Genomic DNA, 26,960 nt, shown 5'->3' with positions numbered 1-26,960 from the left:
AAAACAGCAGAGATGGCACATGGTAAATATTAGATGCATCGTTTTAGCTGTACAGGGAGGGAACGCCAGCATCCTTAAGAAATTCAGGGAGACTCCTCTGGACTGGAGTGTTGAGAGAGATGGTATCTAGTCTGTTAAGTAAAATGTCCTGAACATTGTATCTGGCACAGGGATTCTGTCATTGGATTTAATCCTTAAGGCAAATCTATGCAGCAGGTATTATCATCTCCCTGTTATGGATAAGAAACATGACATTGGGAGGATGAAGCATTTGTTGAAGTGTCAGAACTGGGATTTGAACCTGATGTTGATTCCTCCCAGAGCCTGACATTAAATAGCTTCACCCTATGCTTCCTCATGAAATTTATGAATATTTCATGGATGAGGTCAGATATATTATAAAAGAACAATTAATGGTGGTAGATTAATTAGAGTTGCAAAGATCCATGTTAAAAGAGTAAATTACATGCACTTTAACCTTAATTTATCATGTTAATTTACAGAGTTGCTTATTCTAATTAAAACTTCTTGAATTAATATGACTTACTTCATCATTTTACATTTTCCCTTCTTTTTCTTCTTTCATTAAAGGTTAACTACTAAGTTTGGGTGCATTATACTATATAATAATTAATGTGTTTTTAAGTTTCTGGTACCTTTTTTGGAAGAGTATGTCAAAAAGAATGCAACAAAATACTGTCAGAGAATTTTCTTATGCATCAAGTCTGCATGCAATGCTTTCTCTTAACGTCTAGATGGCAGCAGAGGCACAATTATAAATATTTAGCACATTGACAATTTGCTCATGAAAAACAAGAAGTTTAAAAAATTTTGAAGTCTGATGAAAAAATTACATAAGGTTAAAATTGACAAGTGATTTATTTGTGTATTAGAGTATGTTTGGCAATCATTTCATATTATTTATGGTATAAAACTTTAAACATAGTTTCAATATAAATAAGTTGTGTGTGTGTGTTTGTGTGTGTGTGTATGTGTGTGTTTGACTATTTGCAACCCCACCTACTGTAGCCGGCAAGTTCTTTTGCCCATGGAATTCTCCAGGCAAGAATACTGGAGTGGGTGGCCATTTCCTTCTCCAGGGGATCTTCCCAACCCAGGGACTGAACCCAGGTCTCCCACATTGCAGGCAGATTCTTTACAGTCAGCCACTAGGTTGGGGGGCTCATAAATAAGTTAATGATACTTTAATATATAATACATTTACTGAACTAATTTTTTTCACTTTTATCAATCTCTAGATTTGTGAACACTTTTAAACTCTTGTAAGAAAAACATAAATAGGGTGAGTTTGAGTGACAAAAAGGCTTTTGAGACCTTATGAATTAAGAAATGCTAACATTAATTCTGCCCTCTTAGATTTCTCAGAGTAACCTGCAATTACATTTAGGATATTAAAAGCATCAACTCTAGCAGATGAATATCTTTAAAAGGTATTGTAAGATAGTCCCTCACTAATTACTCATTGATTGTACCATCTATTTAAGGCACTGTCAGATTGAATATAAAGGAGCAGGTAAAATGAGACAGTGTATTAACATAAAGTACATATTCCAACCAGGTAATGTTGACTTTTTTGATTTAGTCTTGCTAAGAATAGACTGTTTCCTTCACATCCACTCAACTGCTGCCTGTGTGTCTGGCAGGCATGGTAGGCAAGCTCAAAATGAGATAATGATGGCTAACAAGGGGGAGATGTATGAAGATGTGGGCAAGACATGGACAGTATCTCAAGTAGGGGAGCAACAGCCAGGAGTGTTACTGGCTTGACTTGGAAGGGGCCAGTGGAGTGAGCTTTGGGACCCTGAGCCAGCAGCTGACACCGTGATTGAGAGCTGCTGGATAGCAGCTGAAGTTTTTAAGGAGGGCTGACACCTGAAGGCATCTAGTCAGAAGAAGCCAGGAGAGTAATGGCCATATCTTATTCTCCTCCTGGCTATAGACCCTCTGCTAAGGCTTTCCTTTTACTGAAGCCAGCTTGAAGCTATTGCTAGGGGAAATCATTGATCAGAGTTCATAAATATCAGCTTCTACAGAATAGGACGTGGGTAGAAGTTGGATTAGAAGGGGTAAATAGAGAATATCTTGTAAAACCACTGCATTAGTCTGGTAGGCCTGCCAAAACAGAAAACCTCGGACCAAGTCATTCATTACAACAGAAACTCTTGTCTCACAGCTCTGGAGGCTGGAAGTCCAAAATCAAGGTGTCAACAGGTTTGGTTCCTACTGAAGCCTCTCTTCTTGGCTTGTGACAGCTGCCTTGTGGCTGTGTCCTCCTGTTGGTCATCTCTCTGTGTCCTAACTACCTCTTTATTGGATTGGAGCCCATCCTGATGACATCATTTAACCTAATTCTTTAAAGATCTTATATTCAGTACAGTCACCTTCTATGGTACTAGGGATTAGGACTTCAACACAGAATTTGGGAGGTGCAATTCACTGCATAACAACCACCAACTATGTGATGACATGAAACAAAGGAATATTTGTGGTAGTTGTGGTGTTGAGAAGACTATAACGGTAACAGTAGTAAAAACTGAGAAACAAAGATGATAAAAGTTGTGACTTAACCATCTTAATTTTCAAAGTCTTTGAAATTTACTTTAAAATGCTTATAACTTATTTATTATTACTAAATATCTATTACATAAGCATTATATAGAAATGTTAAAACAAGGAAGGGTGATTAACACAAATACTATTAAATCACATAGAGAAAACTGCTGAATTCTTTGATTTCAATAAACCAGTATCTGTTCAAATGTGCTTCTAAATACAAATAGTTTCAGGTGGCATCAGAAGGCTCTGCACATTGATTTAAAATGTATTCTTCTGACCACATTATGCTCAGAATGTACCCAACAAAACTGTATCCTGGGCCAGGGCTTAAATCTCCATCAATATTGGGGTCTTCATATTCTCTCCACTGTCCCTTCTTTGAAACCTGTTATGCAAATATTTGACAAATAGAATTTTTACTTAGTAAAATGGTATAGTTTAATGTGTTATCTCATTTGCACTTCAATAGGGGACAGCACCTTATAGGAGATTGTCCCAAACTCTTGATTTCAAAATACCAATATTCTAAGAGACATATGCTGTGCTGTGCTGTTCTTAGTCACTCAGTTGTGTCCAACTTTTTGCAACCCCAGGGAAGGTAACCTGCCAGGCTCCTCTGTCCATGGGATTCTCCAGGGAAGAATACTGGAGTGGGTTGCCATGCCCTCCTCCAAAGGATCTTCCCAACTCTGGGATCGAACCCAGGTCTCCCGCATCGCAGGTGGATCCTTTATCATCTGAGCCACTAGGGAAGGCCAAGAATTCTGGAGTGGGTAGCTTAACCCTTCTCCAGGGGAACTTCTCCACCCAGGAATCTGACTGAAGTCTCCTGCATTGCAGGTGTATTCTTTACCAGCTGAGCTACCAGGGAAGCCCAAGAGACATTATATACCCTTTAAAAAAAGGAAAAAATAAAGCATTCTATGTGAATAAGATACAGTTAAAATAATGAAGTGTAGGGAATTGAATAAAATGCACATTTTTAGAGTTTCTCAAAGTATGTTTTTATATTTATGGTTCTGATAATACAGAAACTTTCATAACTTTGACTTAGTAAATGATCAAATAAAATCAGGCACATCAGCTATAAGTAGGCAAGCGGTGAAGGAAATGGGTTTTTCCTGGCTATAATATTGTACTAGAACCTTCTGTCAAGTTCTTGTAATCCCAGGCAAGCGCTATGGTTGGTAAACATGAACCCAGTCAGGTGAGAAAGGCCCCTTTATGCTGTGCTGAAGAAGGCAAGGAAAGAGTGTACTTGACATCAGGGAACACCTACACTCTAAGAATTTGTAGAACAAAACATTCTACAAAAGAGCAGCTTCTGACTTAGATGACAATTAAAAAGGATCTTTGTTGAATTCAGGAATGTGACTTGATAATAAAACCCAATCTTTCTGGAAATGCACTGAAAATCTCACTGATTGGAACATTTCTCAGGTCTCTTTCTGTCACCCGGCAACTCTGGCAGACATTGAGAACACTCTAGTGAACTTAATAGTGTCAATTCAGTGTATAAAATTCAAATTTCAGTAATAAAATCACATAATACTAAACGCTTCTGCTAAGTCACTTCAGTCGTGTCTGACTCTGTGCAACCCCATAGACGGCAGCCCACCAGGCTCCCCGGTCCCTGGGCTTCTCCAGGCAAGAACACTGGAGTGGGTTGCCATTTCCTTCTCCAATGCATGAAAGGAAAAGTGAAAGTGAAGTCGCTCAGTTGTGTCTCTGACTCTTAGCAACCCCATGGACAGTAGCCCACCAGGCTCCTCCATCCATGGGATTTTCCAGGCAAGAGTACTGGAGTGGGTTGTCATTGTCTTCTCCAATAATAAACGCAGAATGCACTAAAAAGTCAATCCTGAGACAATGGCCTCAGTTTTCTCATTAATTTAACTATCTCAGTTTGATTTTTCTGGACAATAATATGACTGACATGTTAAAGGGAGGATGTGGAAGAAAGAGAAGGCAGTGTAAGTTCTCTTGTTCTAGTGAGAGTTGTAGTTTCTAATAGCTACACACACACATGCACACACACACACACACACTACACTCATTTGCAGTAACATATACTCACACAAACTCACACTCTAAGCCACACATATAACAACCTCTGAATTCACATGCATAACTCATGGATCATAGTCTGTTGTTGTTGTTCAGTCGCTCAGTTGTGTCTGACTTTTGCAGCCCCATTGACTGCAGCATGCCAGGCTTCCCTGTCCTTCACCATCTTCTGGAGTTTGCTCAAACTCATGTCCATTGAGTCCATGTGATAGCTTATGGTGAACAACGTCGGATTCATGATATCTGAAGATTTAGCTTCAAGACCAGAGACCAGGCTTGACCACTCAGGGCTCTTGTGTGGCAGAAATTTTACTACAGTGAAAAGAGACAGAGAAAGCTCCTGACATAAACATCAGAAAGGGGCAGAGAGTGCCCCACTCGCCAGTCTTAGGAAGGGAGCTATATACTTTTTAAATTGTTTATTACAATAAATTAAAAGAATGTCTCAAGGTTGTAAAGATCTTACTAGACCCACTCCCACAATCTACATTTTAAGATGACAGGGTTAGAACTAATAACTGAAAGATCTTACCAGACCCACTCCCATAATATACATTTTAAGATAACAGGATTAGTCAGAAGGTTTTCAAGAAGGAGAAACTGTCCTCAAGCAGGATACATTGTTGTTATACAATCCTTAGCATAGAGTTTAAGCTGAGTTGTTTTGTTGTGTAGTCATCAGGTCCAGGCTTAAAGAAAAAAACAGTTTTATGTGACTAAGACTAAGGAATGTAGAAGAAAAACATTTGTCCTTTTCTCCTCCTTGAGAACTGTAGACCCCTATCTCCTCTTCAAGAGACCCAGACTCCTCTCTCCTCCTTGGGGACCCCGGACTTCTTATCAACCTGCCTAGAAATTGACTCTCTCACTGTTGTGGAATCCAAAGTCACAAAGCACACCTCGGAGGACACTCAAGACAGCGGAGTACAGTTTATTACGCCAGCAGGTCCAAGGGATATCTGTTTCCAAAAAGGACCCCGATGATTATAGAAGACACAGCTTTATATCTCCTGCTATATGAGTGGTTACATGTCAGCTACATTACTCAGTTTTTCAGCTACATTACTCAGTTTTACAAGATACAAGTGCAGAAAGAATTAACAATTAGAATTGTAAGGGGCTATATGTCAAAGGGATATCGCTATCATTAATCTAACAAGAGCAAACTGACCTCAACTTCTAATCTCTGCTGTCTCTGAGGAGGGGGGTCTCCAAGGAGACCTAGGTTTTCTTTAACTGTGGTTCCCTCATTTCTGAGCAAAGTTCAGGCGCAGCTTACATCCTGCTTTAAGATGACTGACAGCTTTTAAGATGGAGTTTCTCTTGTGCCCTGCTCCGGCAGCCCCAACATCACGTGATGCCATCCATGATGTCCTCTGTTGTTCCGTTTTCCAGGATCACAGTCTAGTTATAGTCAATTTCCCTTCAAATTTTTTGCCTAGAACTGCATGAACACTTACTTCCAAGCAGAGAAACATTCTGAATCTTCTTGTAGCTTCTCCAGGGACAGATATGACAGGCCACAAAGAGGGCTAGTCTCTACTCCTTTGGCGTCTTTGAGGTAATCACTAGTTCATAGCATCAGTGTTAACAAAGGATAAGTCAGAAATATTTACTCCTGGAGCTTTACCAAACCACCTGTTCCCTTTGGTGCAAAAGTGACATGTAAACATCTGAGAAAGCTACTTAGTAATTTTGTTATGATGTACTTGAGAGAAATACTTAATAGTCACAATACATTATATTTTTATCTTATGAGAAAGAAAAATATGAACACACTATGAGCATTTGGGATCATTAGGCCTGTAAATGGGAATTTAACTAAACATTTCCTGCAATGAATTCATTTTTATAACATTTTATAAATTATATATATATATATATATACATAGATAGATAGATAGATAGATAGAGTGAGTGAAGTCGCTCACTTGTGTCCGACTCATTGCGACCCCATAGACTGTAGCCTACCAGGCTCCTCTGTCCATGGGATTTTCCAGGCAATGGTACTGGAGTGGATTGCCATCTCCTTCTCCAGGGGATGTTCCCCACCTAGAGCTCAAACCCAGGTCTCCCACATTGTAGACAGACACTTTACCATTTGAGCCACCAGGGAAGTCCATATATATATCCATATATATATATATATGAATATATATATGTAATTTAATGATACAATCTTGAGCAAATACTTATTCTCTATAATTATTACACCTAGAGATATTATCTGGATACAACTAAAAGGACCACCAACATACACATATATGGCCCCCCCATTTTGATAAGGAAATGAAAAGGAAAAAAAACCCTTAAAATTCATGTTAATAATGTTTATGCTCCAAGCAAACATGAGACATAACCCAATGTGTAGGAAAGGCTTCAGTTTCTTCCACGGGTCTTTCCTCAGAGGGGCTACCGGGGGAGACAGCTCCACTGAGGTTCTGACATGATGATTAGGAACTTCTGCACATGAAAAGACATGTGGCCACATTTTACAGGTCAAATACAGGTGTGCCAAGATACAAAAAAGGAAATGAAAGTACTTAAACTGTACAAGACAGAAAAACTATATACACACTAGGTGTGGATTTGAGTATTTCTATGTGTGGATGTCTATTAAAGATATACTATACATAGTCCAGCTTTAACTTTTAAACAATATGTCTATGATTCCTATTTTCTCTCCATGCACAATACTGTTCTGTTGAGAAAATTATGAACCCCTCAAGAAGAGAAATTCTATGTATTTTCTTTTTATAGCAAATGTTTCTCAACATATACTCTCTGCTGTATGACTGTGTGCTAAGTCACTTCAGTCCTGTCTGACTCTTTGCAACCCTCTGGACTGTAACCCACCAGCCTCCTCCATTCAAGTGATTCTCCAGGCAAGGATACTGGAACAGGTTGCTGTGCTCTCCTCCAGGAAAATCTTCCCAACCCAGGGATGGAACCTGCATCTCTTTACATCTCCTGACTTGGCAAGTGAGTTCTTTACCACTAACACCACCTGGGAATCCCTCTGTGTGTCTAGTATCTCCTAATCTACAAACCATTTGTTTCTTAGAGACTTCCATCCATCAGACTATCGCTAGTGTCAGATTATTCCTACAGAGAAAGCAGCTTATGTGCATAATTTACAGAAGCCAATCCATTCTAGACCAGGTGTGCAGTGCAATGTTGTGATGCTGTTTTTTTTTAAATTGTATTTTATTTTTAAACTTTATATAATTGTATTAGTTTTGCCAAATATCAAAATGAATCCATCACAGGTATACATGTGCTCCCCATCCTGAACCCTCCTCCCTCCTCCCTCCCCATACCATCCCTCTGGGTCATCCCAGTGCACCAGCCCCAAGCATCCAGTATTGTGCATTGAACCTGGACTGGCATCTCGTTTCATACATGATATTTTACATGTTTCAATGCCATTCTTCCCACCCTCTCCCTCTCCCACAGAGTCCATAAGACTGTTCCATACATCAGTGTCTCTTTTGCTGTCTAATACACAGGGTTATTGTTATCATCTTTCTAAATTCCATATATATGCGTTATTATACTGTATTGGTGTTTTTCCTTCTGGCTTACTTCACTCTGTATAATAGGCTCCAGTTTCATCCACCTCAGCAAGGTGAAAAGACAGCCTTCAGAATGGGAGAAAATAATAGCAAATGAAGCAACTGACAAACAACTAATCTCAAAAATATACAAGCAACTCCTACAGCTCAACTCCAGAAAAATAAATGACCCAATCAAAAAATGGGCCAAAGAACTAAATAGACATTTCTCCAAAGAAGACATACAGATGGCTAACAAACACATGAAAAGATGCTCAACATCACTCATTATCAGAGAAATGCAAATCAAAACCACTATGAGGTACCATTTCACACCAGTCAGAATGGCTGCGATCCAAAAGTCTACAAATAATAAATGTTGGAGAGGGTGTGGAGAAAAGGGAACCCTCTTACACTGTTGGTGGGAATGCAAACTAGTACAGCCACTATGGAGAACAGTGTAGAGAATCCTTAAAAAACTGGAAATAGAACTGCCTTATGATCCAGCAATCCCACTGCTGGGCATACACACTGAGGAAACCAGAAGGGAAAGAGACACGTGTGATGCTGTTTTCACAGACGTTACTCGTGTAAGCACTGAATATTGCGGCGTGCTGAACACAAATGGTCCTGATTTAGTCCTGGACTCCTAAAGAGCTTTTTCATGCCATGTATAGGCAATGCACATTAGAACTACTTGATGCCTGTTGTAGCTTTGGGAGAGTTGATAAGAATCTATTATTAATCTCATTACCTAGCATCAAAGAGTTCTAGACTACTGGAGTTGACTAATTAATATACTGCTGAGAAAGTAATTGCAATGTAGCAAGCACAACTGCAGGGTAATATTCATCTTTCATGCTCACAAGGAGAATCTACAAAAAAAATCTTTTTCTGTACAAGAAGATTTATTATTTTATATTCTGGATGGATCTATAAAAAGCAGTAAATATGTTTTAAACAATGGTGAATGTCTGTGCTCTCTAAAGTTATAGAGTCAAAATATTAGAACTTGAAAATAATCAGATATCCTGTATTTTGAAATTGTCAGTAATTTTTAATATCTTATCCTTTAAATGGAAGCATTTGAAGGGGGAGAATAGAGGACCAAATAGTCTGGGCTGCCTGCCCCATCCACCCCAATACCCCCTCTTCTGCTGCAATATTTCAACGTTGACTTGCTTTATGTATCAGGATTCCACTTGAGCAGATGTTCGGGTAACACTTTTCCTGCTAAAGAAATCTGATAGCCTTTGGCATCTTGGTTAAGAGCAGTGACTCTGGGGGAGACATTGTATTTGTTCAGTTGCTAAGTCATGTCCAACTCTGTGACCCCCAAAGACTGCAGCACGCCAGCCCTCCCTGTTCCTTACTATCTCCCAGAGTTTGTCTAACCAAGTTTATGTCCACTGAATCAGTATGCTCTCCAACTGTCTCATCATGCCTGCATGCAAACTCTTATCACTTTTGAGCCATAAGATAACCCCTTTCTCCATAATTTCCTCAACTGAAAAATTGCAATATGGCCCTTTCACAGGGTTTTCAAGGTGATTCAGTCTGTTACTATGCATAAACTGCTAAGAATATTGTCACATGATAAATGCTGTATGTGAAGTCTCATCTAGACATTACATACAGAAACAGCTTATACACTTAGAATTACAGAGCTGGACAAGAAGTTGCAGATCACCTACTGAGATCTAAGAACAGTTTTTTCACAAGGCTAAGCAGTAGCTGTGACAATGTCAGAACCTACATCCTCCATATATTTCATAATGATGCTTGTTAATAAAAGTACTTCTAGTTACCAAGAAGAGGTTAAACATATTTAGTCTAGATGTGGGATGCTGACAGTCCATTTTTTAAAAGTTCTACAAAAGTTCAAATTTTTAAGTTTGAAAGTTTTCATTCTTTAAAAACTTTCACTTTTTTCTAGAAATGCATTTCTATATGGAATGTATATAGATTTCATGATGACGTGTTACTCTACCACAAGCTAGTCTGTAGGATCACACATCCTTTCCAGTTTCAGTCTGACCCATGCTCTTACCTTTGAAGTGGGGTTTTATCTGAGTAATGTATGCATTAGCAAAGCACAATATCCGGAACAGGTCAGGTGTTCAATATGTATTTCTAAATAAACAAATGACAGAAGACTGAAGCTCTTCTTTCTGTTGATCTCATTTATAGGAGTAGTTCATGAGGCAGGTATCTGGATTGCCCATGGCTGGATAGGTGGTGAGCCTGGAACAGAGACACCATGGCAAGGATCCAGGTGGGTTCTGGAATCATTCCTGTCCAACTGCAGCAGAGGTAGGTCCATGCCGAGGGAGGGACTGTTTCTTTTTGTCTTGCACAAAGATTCCACTCCCATAGGCATCCAAGGAGTTGTTTGCACTTTGCTCAGTTTGCACTTTCCTACAAAGGTGTCTTTTAGGCAAGCAGTTCCAAATATAGTCTCCAGTAAGAGAAGGAAATGGCAACCCACTCCAGTGTTCTTGCCTGGAGAATCCCAGGGACCGGGGAGCTGGTGGGCTGCCGTCTATGGGGTCGCACAGAGTCGGACACGACTGAAGCGACTTAGCAGCAGCAGCAGCAGCAGCAGCAGCAAGAGACACTCACTGGAAGGACTGATGCTGAAGCTCCAATACTTTGGCCACCTGATACGAAGGGCTGACTCACTAGAAAAGATCCTGATGCTGGGAAAGACTGAAGGCAGGAGGAGAAGGGGGTGACAGAGGATGAGACAGTTGGATGGCATCATGGACTCAACGGACAGGAGTCTGAGCAAACGCCGAGAGATACTGAAGGACGAAAGCCTGGCTTGCCAACTTGGTGACTGAACAAGGAGACATTCCAGAATCCTGTTGGAAAAGCCCAGGCAGCAGATCCAAACCGGGACTGACTGTCATCAATATGCACCTGCCACCTCAAGAGTGACTTACGACGGTGGGCGCCCTCCAACATAGCGGCTCTTCCATGTTGGGGGCCTGGAGGTGGGCGGGCCCCAGGAGGCTGAAAGGATGCGAAATGCGCATGCGCCTGCCGCGCAACAGTGGGAAGCCAGAGCCTGGAATTGTACACAAGCCGGGTCACAGTAGCAGGCATTAGGGGTTCAAAGGGGTAAGCCTAATCTCAGACTAGACTAAGCAGGGGGGAATCTCCTCCCTAAAGGCAAAACTCAAGGCCATTGGACAGTCTTGGCTGACAAATTTTCTCCAATAAAAGACACCTGGGAACCTTATGTAACTGAAGGAGCTCGGCATCTGACCGGAAGTAAGTCTGAATGGGGGCTGGAGGGTATTTTGGCGCTAAACACGCAGAGTGATATTCAGCGGGTTGGCTCTCTCATCCTGGAGACTGTGCTGGCATTTCAAGCATGTACTTGGCTTCAAAGGCTCGGAGCACCAGGTTGACCAAAGGCCTGCCGTAACTGCCAAGTACACAAGGTGCTTGTGCTTGTGCTTGAGCTACCGCCGGCTCACAAGGTGTGTATCCGCCCATCCTGGGGCAAGCAGGGCGGGGGCCTGAAGAGGCCGGCTCACAGGAGCAGCGGATTGAAGGTGCCAAACCCTACGGAGCATAATCATCCTTAAGGCAAAGCAGGTGGGTGCATCCTGCCTTGATGGAGAACACCTGGCCGGGTGCCCCAGAGGCTGCTGGAAAGGGAGCGAGCACTGGTTTCTGAAACCCAGGGCCCGATCCTGGCAGGAGGTTCAAATGAGGACTGAAGGTTGTCAGTTAGCATCTGATGTCTCAGACTGAGTTTTGCGTGGACTTCCCTCTACACTGGAAGCTCTGCATGAGTTTGGGGCCAGAACCTAGCTCAAAATCCTGGAACGCCTTGTGAAGCGGCAGTTTAGGTCCATGAGCATGGAGCAGGTTTAGGGTAGCTGGTGGCCTGGAACAGATGTCGGAGAAGCTGAGTCACCAAAGCGGGGTCTTAGAGAATATTTCCCCTCCTGGCAAAACGCAAGGTTACTCTGCTACCTTTTCAGGCCTCAGACCCTGCAGGCTCGCCAGAGTTTGCCAAATCAAAGACTCCTGGGAGCCCTGGTTCCAAGAGAGGCCGGGGCGCTGATCCCACAGGAAGTTCAAACGGGAACTGTCGGTCGTCAGTTTGCAGCTGTGCCCTCAGAATGGTTTTTAGGGTGCTGGGGCCCTTCACCATGGAGGCTCTGCTGGTGTCTGGAGCCCGGACCCAGCTCCGCAGGCCTGGAAGACCTCGCTGCAGGGAGGACCGCTAACCAGGTAAGTCCTGCGGAAGCGCGGGCCAGCAGGGCAAATGTGGGGAGACATTGTGTTCCAGTGGCGGGCTTTGGGGAACAAGATGCTTGTGTAACCCGAGCTCAAATTTGCTCACTGGGGTGTATTCCTCTTAAGGCAAATGCAAGGGAACTTGACCTGTTTGTCAGGGCGGGGCCAACCTTTGCAACTTCCCGGAAGAGCCTGGATGCCAAAGGCCTCGTCGCGAGGTGCGTACTGTGCATGTGTCTGTGTTCGTTTCTTGGTACCCAGGAACTTGGAACAGAGTAAGCATCAGAAGCTGAGTCTCTGACGGGTTTTTACTAGAAAAGCCATAAGCATAATTGCAAAGCCTAACCTCCCCAACTGGGAATGTTCCCCCAGAAGCAAACACGCCGGGTTCCTCCACTGCCCTGGAAGGGCTGGGGTGCCGGTGCTGACCATGCTGTATTACCTGGGAGCCACTCAGGCAGCAAGTTCAAATGGGACTTACGGCTGCAAATTTGTATTTGCTGCTTCAGAGTAATTTTGGGGGAAAGGGCACCCTCCACCCTGCGGTCTGTGAAGGTGTGCGCCGTGACCACAGGCCTGGATGAGGGCCATGTCCACCAAGGACCGCTGAATGGGCCCTGTACTGAGCATGAGCGACCTGTGCAGTTGCGAGCAGCCTAGGACCTGCAACACTGCAAAGGCTGGGAGATGCTGGGTCACGGGAGCAGGACAAGGCATTTGCCTAATCACAGGACCTGGTTTTCCCAGGGGGACTATTCCCTCTGATGCCTTTGCAGGGTAGGGGCTGGCGTAACATGGTACTCCATTAGATGCTCTTGGTTGTTGAGGTCTGGGACCTGATCAGGCAGCCAGTCCAAGTTGGGATGACCGTGGGCAGTTTGTTACTTCTGCTTCTGAGTGGTTTTAAGGGTGTGTGCTCCCTTACCCCTTTTTTGTACCTTGACCTGCCCTCAGCCTCTTTGGTATATCATAATTTAATCAGCTTTAACTGCACCTTTACTAACTGCCTGACCCATCCAGCTCACATCTCTATTTTATTTCCTTATTAAATATGATACCTTGACTCACACCTATACTGCCTCAGACAATCTCATCCTGACATTCCTTTTTCAGATTCTAACCCTGTTTCATTCTGCTTTTCTATTTAAATTCATAATCTCTTCAAACTTTTGGGCTTCCATTCCCAAATGCAGATCTCTAAGAAACACTGTCACCTGCTTCTTCTCAACTGCACCTCTGTATCTCCACCTGACCCTCCAGCTATCATTAGAATCTCTAGAAATGAATGCAGCCTTCCAGTCTGTGCAATCCCATAGCAAGCCAAATTCTGATTCTAATATCTGGCTCCTATCCACAGTTTTATTTGTACTATGGGGAAAATAATTTTTGACATACCATTTTATTCACTGAAATCGTAAAAAAAAAAGCACAGCCACATACAATAATGTTTTTCCATAACACCATTTTTTAACAAAGGTTTCAATTACTTAAAAAAAAAAAAAAAACACTTTGAGTCCAGTTGGAAACTTAACCTACTGAGAAGGTGTCAACCATACCTCCTGCTTACAATCACTGTCTTTGTCTTGAGAGCTTAAGTAGGTCTCTAAATTTCTATACTGGGCAGAAAATACCTATCTAAAATATTATATATATATATATATATATATATTTTACTGTTCTGATACTGAATATGTATGTAAAGTGTGGAACTGTAAAAGAAAGAAGCTATATGTATATTGTGTTTATATGCTGTATGAATTTTTTTATCAGATAAATGTGATGAGCATGACTCTTGAGTCTTTTATAGGGACAGGAAGCCTGGAAAGGACAAAATCAGTTTTCTTAAAGCAAATATTTATTTTCCTTCTTTTTACTCCTATAACACAGATATTCAGCTTTCACTATTAACTTTTGTTTAGCAGCATTTTCTTCACAAAAGAATCATAATTAAAGAAACCCATTTAAAAAACTTCACATGCTCTTAAAGGTTCTGAGCAATTAGGCTAGGTAATTAGAAACATGATAAAAGAGAAGCTTGGGAAAAGGATTTAAACCCCTATTGAACATTTGTATCAAAAATGATTAAGGAATAGAGAAAATTAAAAGTATAGTTTATATCTGGTAGGCAAACGATAAAGCCAGTTATTCTGGAACATGCTTATTTACCTAGATTTAGTTATTCATAATATGTAGGGAGATCAGATGTGCTGGAAGAAAAAGAAAAACAATTGTTCCTTTTCATCTTGCAGGCAGTAAAACATGCCTGCAAAGGGAAAGCATTTTCTGCCTTGCAATATTTTTACTTTTTAGTTCATCAAACTATAAATTAAAGAGAAAATCAATGTGTTTCTGAATTTAACCAGGTCAAGTTATCTACTCTTCAAATCAGAGGATACGTTTGAAGAAAAGGGCAGTAGCTCTACATGCAGAGACTTTTCTGGAGCAGACAGTCGTGGCATTGCCAGAGAAAGCCATCTGCATTTCCTCAAATGAACAGAATCCTTCAGTGGTGCATTGTTTAGTGATTTGGCATAGTGGTGTTCACAAACTTGGGATGAGCAGGGGCAAAAAAAAAAAAAGACATCTAGAAAGATTTGTAAATGGAAAGATCACCTTGGAAGCCCTATCTGTAACCTAAAAGGAAGAGAACAAAAACAAATACTCCTTGTTACTAAGAGGAGGGACATACTTTCCTGTTTAAGTTTTTTCCCTAAGAATCTGAAAGACCTATAATGTTTAGATTTCTAAGACAGTGAAATCCAGTATGTCAGAAGCAGTTCATGTTGTATTTTATTTTTTTAACACTTTCAAATTTCCTAGCTATTAATATGATTCTCCCTTTAGAAATGTGGTGATATTAATATACGTTTTTTTAGCCATTTTTAAGGGTAAACTCAGCTGCATTAAGTATATTCACATGGTTTTGCAACCATGACCACCATCCATCTCCAAAATTTTCCCACCTTCCCCAATTAGAAACTCTGTGTCCATTAAACATAACTTCGCATCCCTCCCATCCATCCCACTCCCTGGATGACCCGCATTCTGACTTCTGTCTCTATGATTTGAACTATTTTAAGAGCATCATAAAAAGTTCTTTAATAACTGGCTGATTTTATTTTGCATGTTCTCAAGGTTCATCCATATATATAAAGACAGCATCCTGTTTTCCATAGTTACTGCACCATTTTGCATTTCCCTCAGAGTGTGCAGGGTTCCAATTCTTTGCATCTTCACCAACACTTGCTTTTTATGTTTCACTTGGTTTTAACAGCAGTCTTCCTAGTGGGTATGAAGTGATATCTTATTTTGGTTATATGTATCCTTTTTAGTAGGATTTACACTCAACAGCAACAATCTAGAAAGAATAGACAAAAACCAAGGTTATGATTAATTCTCTACCCTTTCTCACCCTAAGTTTTATGTTTGCATATATTTATTTCTTGAGTTAGAATTCAGGAGATCTATATAGTCATAAACAGAGATGGAGATCCCACTTGATAGTGAGCAAAACTAGCCTTGTTATTGGGGATTAAACATAGCTGACAGGTGTAGCTCTGACTGTGAAGGTATTATGCTATGATCTTTCATGAGCATTGTGGAAATTCATTTTGAATAATACATAAATTTCTAACATAATATTCTTTCTCAATAGAGGGTCTTTTAAATAAAATATCATAATTTTGACAATTAATTATGAATCAAAAATATGTAGATTAACATGACTCTGGACATCAGGAAAGCATGTGGTGTGTTTTATCTGAAAGGAGTCCTACATGAGTCCGTCTGTTTCATGAAAAAATTAGTCAAAAGATGAATGGCTTAATTTTTCTCCTTTCCTGCCTCAGGCTTATTTTAAATGTCTCAGGTGGTCTAATGTAATTGGGCAATAAAATGACATTTAATAGAATTTTGTTTGCCTGGTCACCACGCTTAGTGTTATTGACACATGATTTAAAAGTACAGAGTAAGATTTTTTCCCCAATTGCATCAAAGATCACATTTACTTTTTTTGTTTCCTCACTAAGTCCAGAGTCCTAATAATCTCCATTCTATATTTGCAGGTTAAGATTGATAAATTCATAAATGTTGATTACTTAGCAAGTAGATTTTTCTGATTTTGTTTGTATTTTGAATATTTGGAATAATCATTTTAAAAATGTATTTGCAAATATTTTACACCAATACCTTATTTTAGCAATTTAATTTAATTAGTTTTACTCCCTGAAGTTACATAATTTTAGAATATATGGACTAGAATGAAACAAAGAATTTAATCAGATCAACCTATGTATTAATTCTGAAGATGATAAAATTGATCCCTAGAAAAAGAGAACTTTGTTAGGAGGCTGTCTATTTAATCCATCCAGGCTTGAATTAAATTTCTTGGTGAGGAGGTAGTAATTAGTGAGTTATTGGCTTTACGTCAACCACATCACCATAGTCCCAATGGAAGAAAGACTCCATGAAGTAGTTTAATTGTTAAGTCGTGTCCGACTCTTTTGTGACCCCATGGTCTATATAGCCCGCCAAGCTCCTCTACCCGTGGGATTTCCCAGGTTTGGATAAGAAAGCTGTGGTACATATACACAATGGAGTATTACTCAGCCATTAAAAAGAATACATTTGAATCAGTTCTAATGAGGTGGATGAAACTGGAGCCTATTATACAGAGTGAAGTAAGCCAGAAAGAAAAACATAAATACAGTATACTAACGCATATATATGGAATTTAGAAAGATGGTAACAATAACCCTGTGTACGAGACAGCAAAAGAGACACTGATGTATAGAACAGTCTTATGGACTCTGTTGCAGAGGGAGAGGGTGGGAAGATTTGGGAGAATGACATTGAAACATGTAAAATATCATGTAAGAAACGAGTTGCCAGTCCAGGTTCGACGCACGATACTGGATGCTTGGGGCTAGTGCACTGGGACGATCCAGAGGGCTGGTATGGGGAGGGAGGAGGGAGGAGGGTTCAGGATGGGGAACACATGTATACCTGTGGCGGATTCATTTTGATATTTGGCAAAACTAATACAATTATGTAAAGTTTAAAAATAAAATAAAATTAAAAAAAAAGGGGGGAAGATCTGAGGTAGGAACAGCTTTTAAGGAGAATTGAGTAAGAATGTATAAGCCAGAGAGGGAGGATTTAAAAAGGTCATAAAAAATAATATGCTGGAATGGGATCATTCCAGCTGGCAAGAGCCAATTGTAAAATTATCAAGAATTTTAAAGTTGTTTGTTTAAAACAGCCAAAATAAAAATTATATGAAGTGGTAATTAAATAGCATAATAAAAACAAAGCTAATAATCATTAAAAAAAAAAAAAAGAATACTGGAGTGGGTTACCATTTCTTACTGTAGATTTTTCTCAAAAGTATTGAGTATTCTTGTCCTTAACTGGTGTACAAAGAACAGGTAATTTTGTTTCTATGTGTTTGTTGTCACTCCAGAAGAAAAGGAAGGTGGTATCAGTAACCTAAAACAAAACAGGAAAAAAAATACCGTTATTTACAAGATTGTAGTTTCAGAAATTGGAAAAGGAAATGGGAAACCCATCCAGTATTCTTGCCTGGAAAATTTCATGGACAGAGGAGCCTTGCAGATTAGGCAAAGAGTTGGCCACAACTGAGTGACAGAGCACACAGATTCAGAAATAATCCACACTTTGCAGATTATTCTGGCCCTGAACTTTACTGTTTCATTTCCACAAACCTTGTTATAGACCTCTTAGCACAGGGACATATTCTTGAAACATATGGACACAGATGGTCCTGGATGTGCTGCCTCACAACAGGATGGATGCCTGACCTTAGCGGCAGGCTTTCCATATGCTTCCTCTGAAGGATGCAGCGCTTCCTGGTCTCCTAGCACTGTGGGTATTTCGGATGCTCTGAAATTAGTAGGCTGGGCTGGTCCCCTTTCTCCCTGATGGTAGCAGTGCTTCATGGGACTGAGCTTACATACTTCATTAGATCACACATCTAATTCACAAACTCTGAGGCCCACAAGTCAACATTCAAGTACATTGCTCTGGGGAAACACAATTGTAAAATACCAGAAACAATATTTGTTCTATTTATTTATTTTAAAACTTGATGATTCCAAGCCCAGTGTAAGAGATAAGTACTAGCATTCTGCAAAGGAAGCAGTGTGGCTCCTGTCATGCATACTTATGGAGAGTGACAAGCCCAAGTATTCAAAGAAGCCAAATCCATAGTTATGAACCCTAATTCTATGAAAACCATCTTAATATTCCATTCTGATCAAGACTCTGGAGCTCACTATCTTAATCTTTTGTGGTGGTAATAATAACTGAGAATTCAGAAAATCCTAGGGGAAATAAATAATCCTCCAAATGCTAACTATTTAAATTATCCAACTTAGTACTTCATTTTAAAGTGGAAAAGACAACTGCATCATATTTTTTGTTTTCAATCTAATACCACATTTCTCCCAAACTTCAAGATAGCCATGCTGCTGCTAAGTCACTTCAGTCGTGTCTGACTCTGTGTGACCCCATAGACATCAGCCCACCAGGCTCCCCCGTCCCTGGGATTCTCCAGGCAAGAACACTGGAGTGGGTTGCCATTTCCTTCTCCAATGCATGAAAGTGAAAAGTGAAAGTGACGTCGTTCAGTCGTGTCCTACTCCTTGCGACCCCATGGACTGCAGCCTACCAGGCTCCTCTGTCCATGGGATTTTCCAGGCAAGAGTACTGGAGTGGGGTGTCACTGCCTTCCATATTGACTACTAATTCAGATCTTTACAAGTGCACCAAACACTGAACTATGTATGGAATTTCAATTTATAAAGAATTTCATTAAGAAAAATATCCAATATAGTGTGTTAGTTTTCTATTGCTGTGTGATTTTAGATAAATTGTTGCATGTCTCCTAACCTCAGCTTAGTTATTTATAAAATGGGCTAATTATACTCATACATGAATTAGGGTGTTATTAACTGTGTAGGGTAAGGGAGTCAGAGAAGGCAAGGTTTGGAAAAAGAATAAAACTGGCACTTTATAGGAACAGATCACCTTTAATGAGATGAGAAGGGGCAGCAGTCAGATTAGTGAGCTGCTGCACTAACCCAAGAAAAGAAGCAGTATATATAGGCATGTATGTGGAAATCTACTGTCTTAAGGGGGCCCATTCTTCTCCAAGGTTGTTCGGATTAGTTGTCTCTAAAAGGCTGGGGGAAGGAATTCTGGAGATCCGCCAGAGGCTGGGACCTGCTGGGAGCTGGGCACAGTCAACCTTAATGTCACATTTTTTTCTTCAGGTGAGAGAGTTCTTTGTTTTGCATAGAATGGTGGGGAGGACCTAGAGGGGAGTTTGAACTCTAGGCTATTTTGAGCCATGTAACTTTCCTTCAAACTGCAGGTAAAGGCCAATTCAGAGTAAAATGAAAAATAATATACAATAAGCCAATGACATGTTGATGTTGAATATTTTACTTCATACAAAAAAGTGCCCATAGTAGGATTTTTTTTATGAATATGAACTATATCATCATTTCTATCAGGGTAGAGATAATATCTTATTTTATACACAAATGCACACAGTATGGCTAAACCATGGGGGACTGGCTCTGGCTACTAGGCACATTTGATTCTCATCAGGCCAAAGTGGAACCAGTATTTTTTAGGGGTTGGGGAGTGCAGGAGTATCCGCCACAAAGAAATATATTTAAAAAATATTCTTGTGTCAGGACTTTTAATGGACTCCTCCAGTACTTTGGCCACCTCGTGCAAAGAGTTGACTCATTGGAAAAGACTCTGATGCTGGGAGGGATTGGGGGCAGGAGGAAAAGGGGATGACAGAGGATGAGATGGCTGGATGGCATCACTGACTCGATGGACGTGAGTTTGAGTGAACTCCGGGAGTTGATGATGGACAGGGAGGCCTGGCATGCTGCAGTTCATGGGGTTTCAAAGAGTTGGACACAACTGAGCGACTGAACTGAACTGAACTGCTTAAACATGCTAAAATCTTATTTTTACATTTATTCATAATATACTGACCCCCAAATTCCATCCTCACTAGTCCATGAAGATCCACATACATTAAGAACTTGTGTTCTAAATGTATTCATTGAATCAAACTGGTACTTAATACAGATGAATATTTGGGCCACGTTGTTTTAACTCCCTTTAGAGTTGCTTTTATCTGCCTTTAATTTTTTTCTAGCATTACTTAAAAATAATAGGCATTGGAAGTAATACCTATTCAAAACATTGTTGTGTATATATTAAGGATTTTTTTCCTTCATTTATTTGAAGAACATTTATTGAGCACCTGTTCCATGATAGGTACAATTCAAAGCTCTAGTGATACAGTGGTGAAAAAATACAAAAATTCTGCTGTTACAAAGCATACTTTCCAGTTGTTGTGGGATAGAAATAATAAATGATAACAAAAATAAGTGGCAGATAATACAGGGTAGTAAATCTTTTGGAGAAAGTAAATGATGAATGAATGAAAATAAGGATCTTTGAAACTTTAGAGAAGTCAGTGAAAGTCTCCATGACAAGGTGACCTTTAATCAGAAACTTAAAGGGAGTGAAGGAGTCGCCATCTGGACATTCAGTAGGAGTATTTAAAGAAGAACCATCAGCAAGTGCAGATGTCTTGTTAAAGTGAAATTGTTAGTCACTCAGATGTGTCCGACTCTTTGTAATCCGATGGACCCCAAAACCCGCTATACTCCTCTGTCCATGGGAATTCTCCAGGCAAGAATATTGGAGTGGGTAGCCATTCCTTTTCCAGGGTATCTTCCAAACCCAGGGATCGAACCCTGGTCTCCGGCATTGCAGGAGGATTCTTTATCATCTGAGCCACCAGGGAAGTGGTGGCTTCCTAGGGTGTTAAGTAAGTATTAGTTGCTCAATCATGTCTGACTCTTTGTGACCCCATGGACTGTAGCCTGCCAGGCTTCTCTGTCCATGGAATTCCCCAGGGAAGAATACTGGAGTGGGTTGCCATTTCCTTCTCTAGGGGATGTTCCGGACCCAGGGATCAAACCTGAGTGTTCTGCACTGCAGGCAGATTCTTTACCGTCTGAGCCACCAGTGGGGACCAGCCAAAAAATCAGAGTTACTGACAGGGTGTTGAGGGGGAGAAACTGGTTTGCTATAACTAGAAATCAGAAGGAAAAAGTGTTTTAATTTCAGTATTACTACTCATTAACTATGAAATTTTAAGCAGGCCACTTAACACTCCTACATTTTAAGTTTCTGTTATCTATTTCCCTATAAATGTGGCCTCTTGATTCCTGGTGTAACATATAATAGAAGGCAGAAATAATTTGGTAGATTTAATCAGTTTATGAAATCAGTATGCCAGAGGCTAAGTTTCATCCCAAACAGCTCAGAGAGAGTTTTTCAGGGAGAACCAGATTTTAAAAGCTTCAAAGCACCAATAACTTCTCAAATCACCTCCAAGCTATTTTTCACCTCAAATGCAAGAGATGTTCATTGCCAAACTGCCCTCTCTCTCTCCTCTCCACTTAACCAACTTTTAGAGAGTTTTATATGCTTGCTGTCTCTATGTCTGGCAAGCCTACCCACTCTAATTAGACTCTTCCTTCTAAGGTCATTGTTGACCTGTTTGTGACTAGATCTTGTTTTACATAATCTCTCAACAGCATTAAAACAAACTGAGGCTTTCTCATTGCAGGTACTCTGCTATGAAGTGAATTGTGTCCCCCACAAATTCCTATGTTTAATGCCTAAATCCCTAATGTGAAACTGTTTGGAAATAGATTCATCAGTGCTCTTTTCTAGATTCCATATATATGCATTAATATGCAATATTTGTTTGTCTCCTTCTGACTTATTTCACTTTGTCTAACAGACTCTAGCTTTATTCACCTCACTAGAAATGACTCAAATCTGTTCAAAATTTTTTATGGCTGAATACTATTCCATACCATGTATGTACCACAATTTCTTTATCTATTCATCCGTTAATGGACATCTAGGTATCCCAGCTATTGTAAATAGTGCTGCTATGAACATTAGGGTACATGTGTCTTTCTCCGTTATGGTTTTCTCAGGGTATATTCCCAGTAGTAGGATTTCTGAATCATATGGTAGTTTTATTCCTAATTTTTTAAGGACTCTCCATACTGTTCTCCACAGTGGCTCTATCAATTTACATTCCCACCAACAGTGCAGGAGGGTTACTGTTTATCCACATTACCTCCAGCATTTATTGTTTGTAGATTTTTTGCTGATGGGCATTCTGACTGGTGTGAGGTGATACCTCATTGGTAGTTTTCATTTACATTTTTCCAATAATGAGTAGTGCTGAGCACCTTTTCATGTGATTGTTGGCTATCTGTATGTCTTCTTTGGAGAAATGTCTGTTTAGGTCTTCTCATTTTTTGATCGGGCTGTTTATTTTTCTGATATTTCATTAATGAGTTGGATGAGCTGTTTATATATTTTAAAGATTAACTGTCAGTTATTTTGTTTGCAATTATTTTCTCCCATTCTGAGGGTTGTCTTTTAATCCTGTTTATTGTTTCTTTTGCTGTGGAAAAGCTTTTAAGTTTAATTAGGTCCCATTTGTTTATCTTTATTTCCATTACTCTGGGAGGTGGGTCAAAGAGGATCTTGCTGTGGTTTATGTCAAAGTGTATACTGCCTCTATTTTCCTCTAGGAGCTTTATAGTTTCTGGTCTTAAGTCTTCAGTCCATTTTGATTTTATTTTTGTGTATGGTGTTAGAAAATGTTCTAGTTTCATTCTTTTACATGTAGCTCCACTTTTCCCAGCACCAGCTATCAAAGAGAATGCCTTTTCTCCATTGTATATTCTTGGCTCCTTTGCCCATAGGTGCTTGCGTTCACCTCTGGGCTTTCTATCTTGTTCCATTGATCTATATTTCTGTTTTCGTATGAGTACCATGCTGTAGCTTTGTAGTATGTCTGAAATCAGGAACATTGATTCCTTCAGGTCTATTTTTATTTTTCAAGATTGCTTTGGCTATTTGGGGTCTTTTGTGTTTCCATACAAAATGTTAAATTTTTTGTTCTAGTTTTATGAAAAATACCATTGATAGTTTGATAAAGATTGCATTCAATCTGTACATTGTTTTGGGTAGTATAATCATTTTCACAATGTTGATTCTTCTGATCCAAGAACATGGTATATCCCTCCATCTGTTTGTGTCTGATTTCTTTCTTTGATGTTTTATAATTTTATGCATACTGTTCTTTTATCTCTTTAGGTAGATTTATTCCTAGGTATTTTATTCTTTCTGTTTCAGTGGTGAATGGAATTGTTTCCTTCATTTCTTTTTTGGTTTTTCATTGTTAGTGTATAGGAATGCAAGGAAATTCTGTGTTTTATGTCCTGTAACTTTACTGTATTCATTAATTAGTTCTAGTAATTTTCTGGTGGCATATTTAGGGTTTTATATGTATATTATCATGTCATCTGCAAACAGTGAGAATTTTACTACTTCTTTTCCAATCTGGATTCCTTTTATTTCTTTTTCTTCTCTGATTGCTGTGGGTAGTACTTCCAAAGCTATGTTGAACAAGGTGGCAAGAGTGGCCACTCTTGCTTTACTTCTTTTTAAGCTGTAATATTCTTCTGACCGATAAGAGACTGAATTTTCTTAAAGCTCAGATACAGTCCTTTGGTTCTTCTCACTGTTTGCTTCTCCACAAATATGATCCATGATTATGGCTTTAATGAACATCTTGCAAATGTATTCATGTATATCTCTAATTTATAATTTCTTTGATACCCAAAACCATATACCCAACCACCTCCTGTGATTTATACTTGTATTTCTTCATGATCTCCAAATTAATGTGTCTAAAACTGAACTCATGAATTATAGTGAATGATATAATTATTCTAGATAGAAATATACTGATCATCTATAAAACTTTTCTACCTTTTCTACCTTTAACTATTTCTACCTTTAACTATCAAATCTGCACCCAAATCCTATAAATTTTACTTTCTATACACCATCCATCAGTTCAGTTCAGTCACTCAGTTGTGTCCAACTCTTTGCAACACCATGGACCGCGGTACACCAGGCCTTCCTGTCCATCACCAATTCCCAGAACTTACTTAAATTCATGTCCATTGAGTCAGTGATGCCATTCAACCATCTCATCCTCTGTTGTTTCCTTCTGCTCCCACCTTCAATTATGTCCAGCATCAGGGTCCTTTCCGATGAGTCAGTTCTTTGTATCAGGTGGCCAAAGTATTGGAGTTTCAGCTTCAGCATCAGTCCTTCCACTGAATATTCAGGACTGATTTCCTTTAGGATGATTTCCGTTAGGACTTCCTCCTTGCAGTCCAAGGGATTCTCAGCCTTTTACAACACCACAGTTCAAAAACATCAATTCTTCAGTGCCCAGCTTTCTTTTATTTTATTTTTTAACTTTACAATATTGTATTGGTTTTGCCATATATCAAAATGAATCCACCACAGGCATACATGTGTTCCCCATCCTGAACCCTCCTCCCTCGTCCCTCCCCATACCATCCCTGCTCAGCTTTCTTTACAGTCCAACTCTCACATCCATACATGACTACTGGAAAAACGGACCTTTGTTGGTAAAGTAATGTCTCTGCTTATTAATATGCTGTCTAGGTTGGTCATAACTTTTCTTCCAAGGAGTAAATGTCTTTTAATTTCATGACTATAGTCACCATCTGCAGTTATTTTGGAGCACCCAAAAACAAAGTCTGTCACTGTTTCCATTGTTTTCCCATCTATTTGCCATAAAGCAATGGGACCAGATGCCACGATCTTCGTTTTCTGAATGTTGAGTTTTAAGCCAACTTTTTCACTGTCTTTCAGTTTCATCAAGAAGCTCTTTAGTTCTTCTTTGCTTTCTGCCATAAGGGTGGTGTCATCTGAATATCTGAGGTTATTGATATTTCTCCCGGAAATCTTGATTCCAGCTTGTGCTTCATCCAGTCCAGTGTACATTCATGATGTACTCTGCATATAAGTTAAATAGGCAAGGTGACAATATGCAGCCTTGATGTACTCCTTTCGTGATTTGGAACCAGTCTGTTGTTCCATGTCCAGTTCTAACTGTTGCTTCTTGACCTGCATACAGATTTCTCAAGAGGCAGGTCAGGTAGTATGGTATTCCCTTCTCTTTTAGAATTTTCCACAGTTTGTTGTGATCCACACAGTCAAAGGCTTTGGCATAGTCAATAAAGCAGAAGTAGATATTTTTCTGGAACTCTCTTGCTTTTTCAGTGTCCAACAGATGTTGGCAGTTTGATCTCTGGTTCCTCTGCCTTTTCTATACTTCCAATATATTCCTTTTTCCATCTTTATTGACCACTAGCTACTCCTATTATTTCTCCTAGTTTGTAGTAACTTGCTAACTGGTCACTCTGAAACTACTCTTCTCCACACTGCATTCAAAGTAGTCAGCATTGAGACCAAAGCAGTTTTTTATTCTATAACCCTAAAAGCAGTTCTTGTGGATGGCTTCTAAAGACTGGTCCCTGTTTATATCACTTACCTTCTTGTGTTCTCCCTTGCATTCTGATTTCTAGCCATACTGGCTTTATTTCTCTTTTTGGAACATGACCTGCATTATTTCATCATAGAGCCTTTTAAATATTACTCTTTTCCTCGGACTTTCACTTCCTCTTTCACCAGATTAACCCTCTCATTGAATATCTGCTAATTCCTCATTTTTCTTAAAGTCTCTTGCTGACTACAAATGCTTACTGTAATTCACTCAATTTCTCCCCAATCACCTTGTCTACAATATCATTTACTACAACTGTCGCTTTCCATTTATTATGCCTTCAAATGGGTTTTTGATCAATATTTGTATGCTCCAGTTGACTGTAAACTTCATGAAGGTAGGAGATATGTCTGCATTTTGTTTTTGTTGTTGTTTAGCTTTTGCTTGCTAGTATATACCCATCACTTCATGGCAAATAGAAGGGGAAAAGGTGGAAGCAATGGCAGATTGCCAATTTGGGGGCTCTAAAATCACTGTGGTTGGTAACTACAGCCATGAAATCAGAAGACTTGCCAAGCTTCTTGGCAGGAAAACTTTGAAAGACCTAGATGATGTGTTGAAAAGCAAAGACATCACTTTGCCAACAAAGGTCCATATAGTCAAGGCTATGTATGGTCATTGGTCACGTATCATTGTGAGAGCTGGACCGTAAAGAAAGCAAAGTGCTGAAGTGTTGATGCTTTCAAACTGTGATGCTAGAGAAGACTTTTTAGAGTCCCTTAGACAGCAAGAAGATCAAACCAGTCAATCTTAAAGGAAATCAACCCTGAATACTCATTGGAAGGATTGATGCTGAAGCTGAAGCGCCAGTATTTTGGTCACCTGATGTGAACAGACGACTCATTGGAAAAGACCCTGATGCTGGAAAAGATTGAAGGCAGAAGGAGAAGAGAGCATCAGAGGATAAGCTTGCTGGATGGCATCACTGATACAGGGACATGATCTGGGCAAACTCCAGGAGATGGTGA

This window comes from Bos javanicus, chromosome 16, assembly GCF_032452875.1.
Source record: "Bos javanicus breed banteng chromosome 16, ARS-OSU_banteng_1.0, whole genome shotgun sequence".
In the NCBI taxonomy this organism is placed as follows: Eukaryota; Metazoa; Chordata; class Mammalia; order Artiodactyla; family Bovidae; genus Bos; species Bos javanicus.
The sequence above is the reverse complement of the archived record's forward strand: the minus strand, read 5'-3'. Positions refer to the sequence as shown.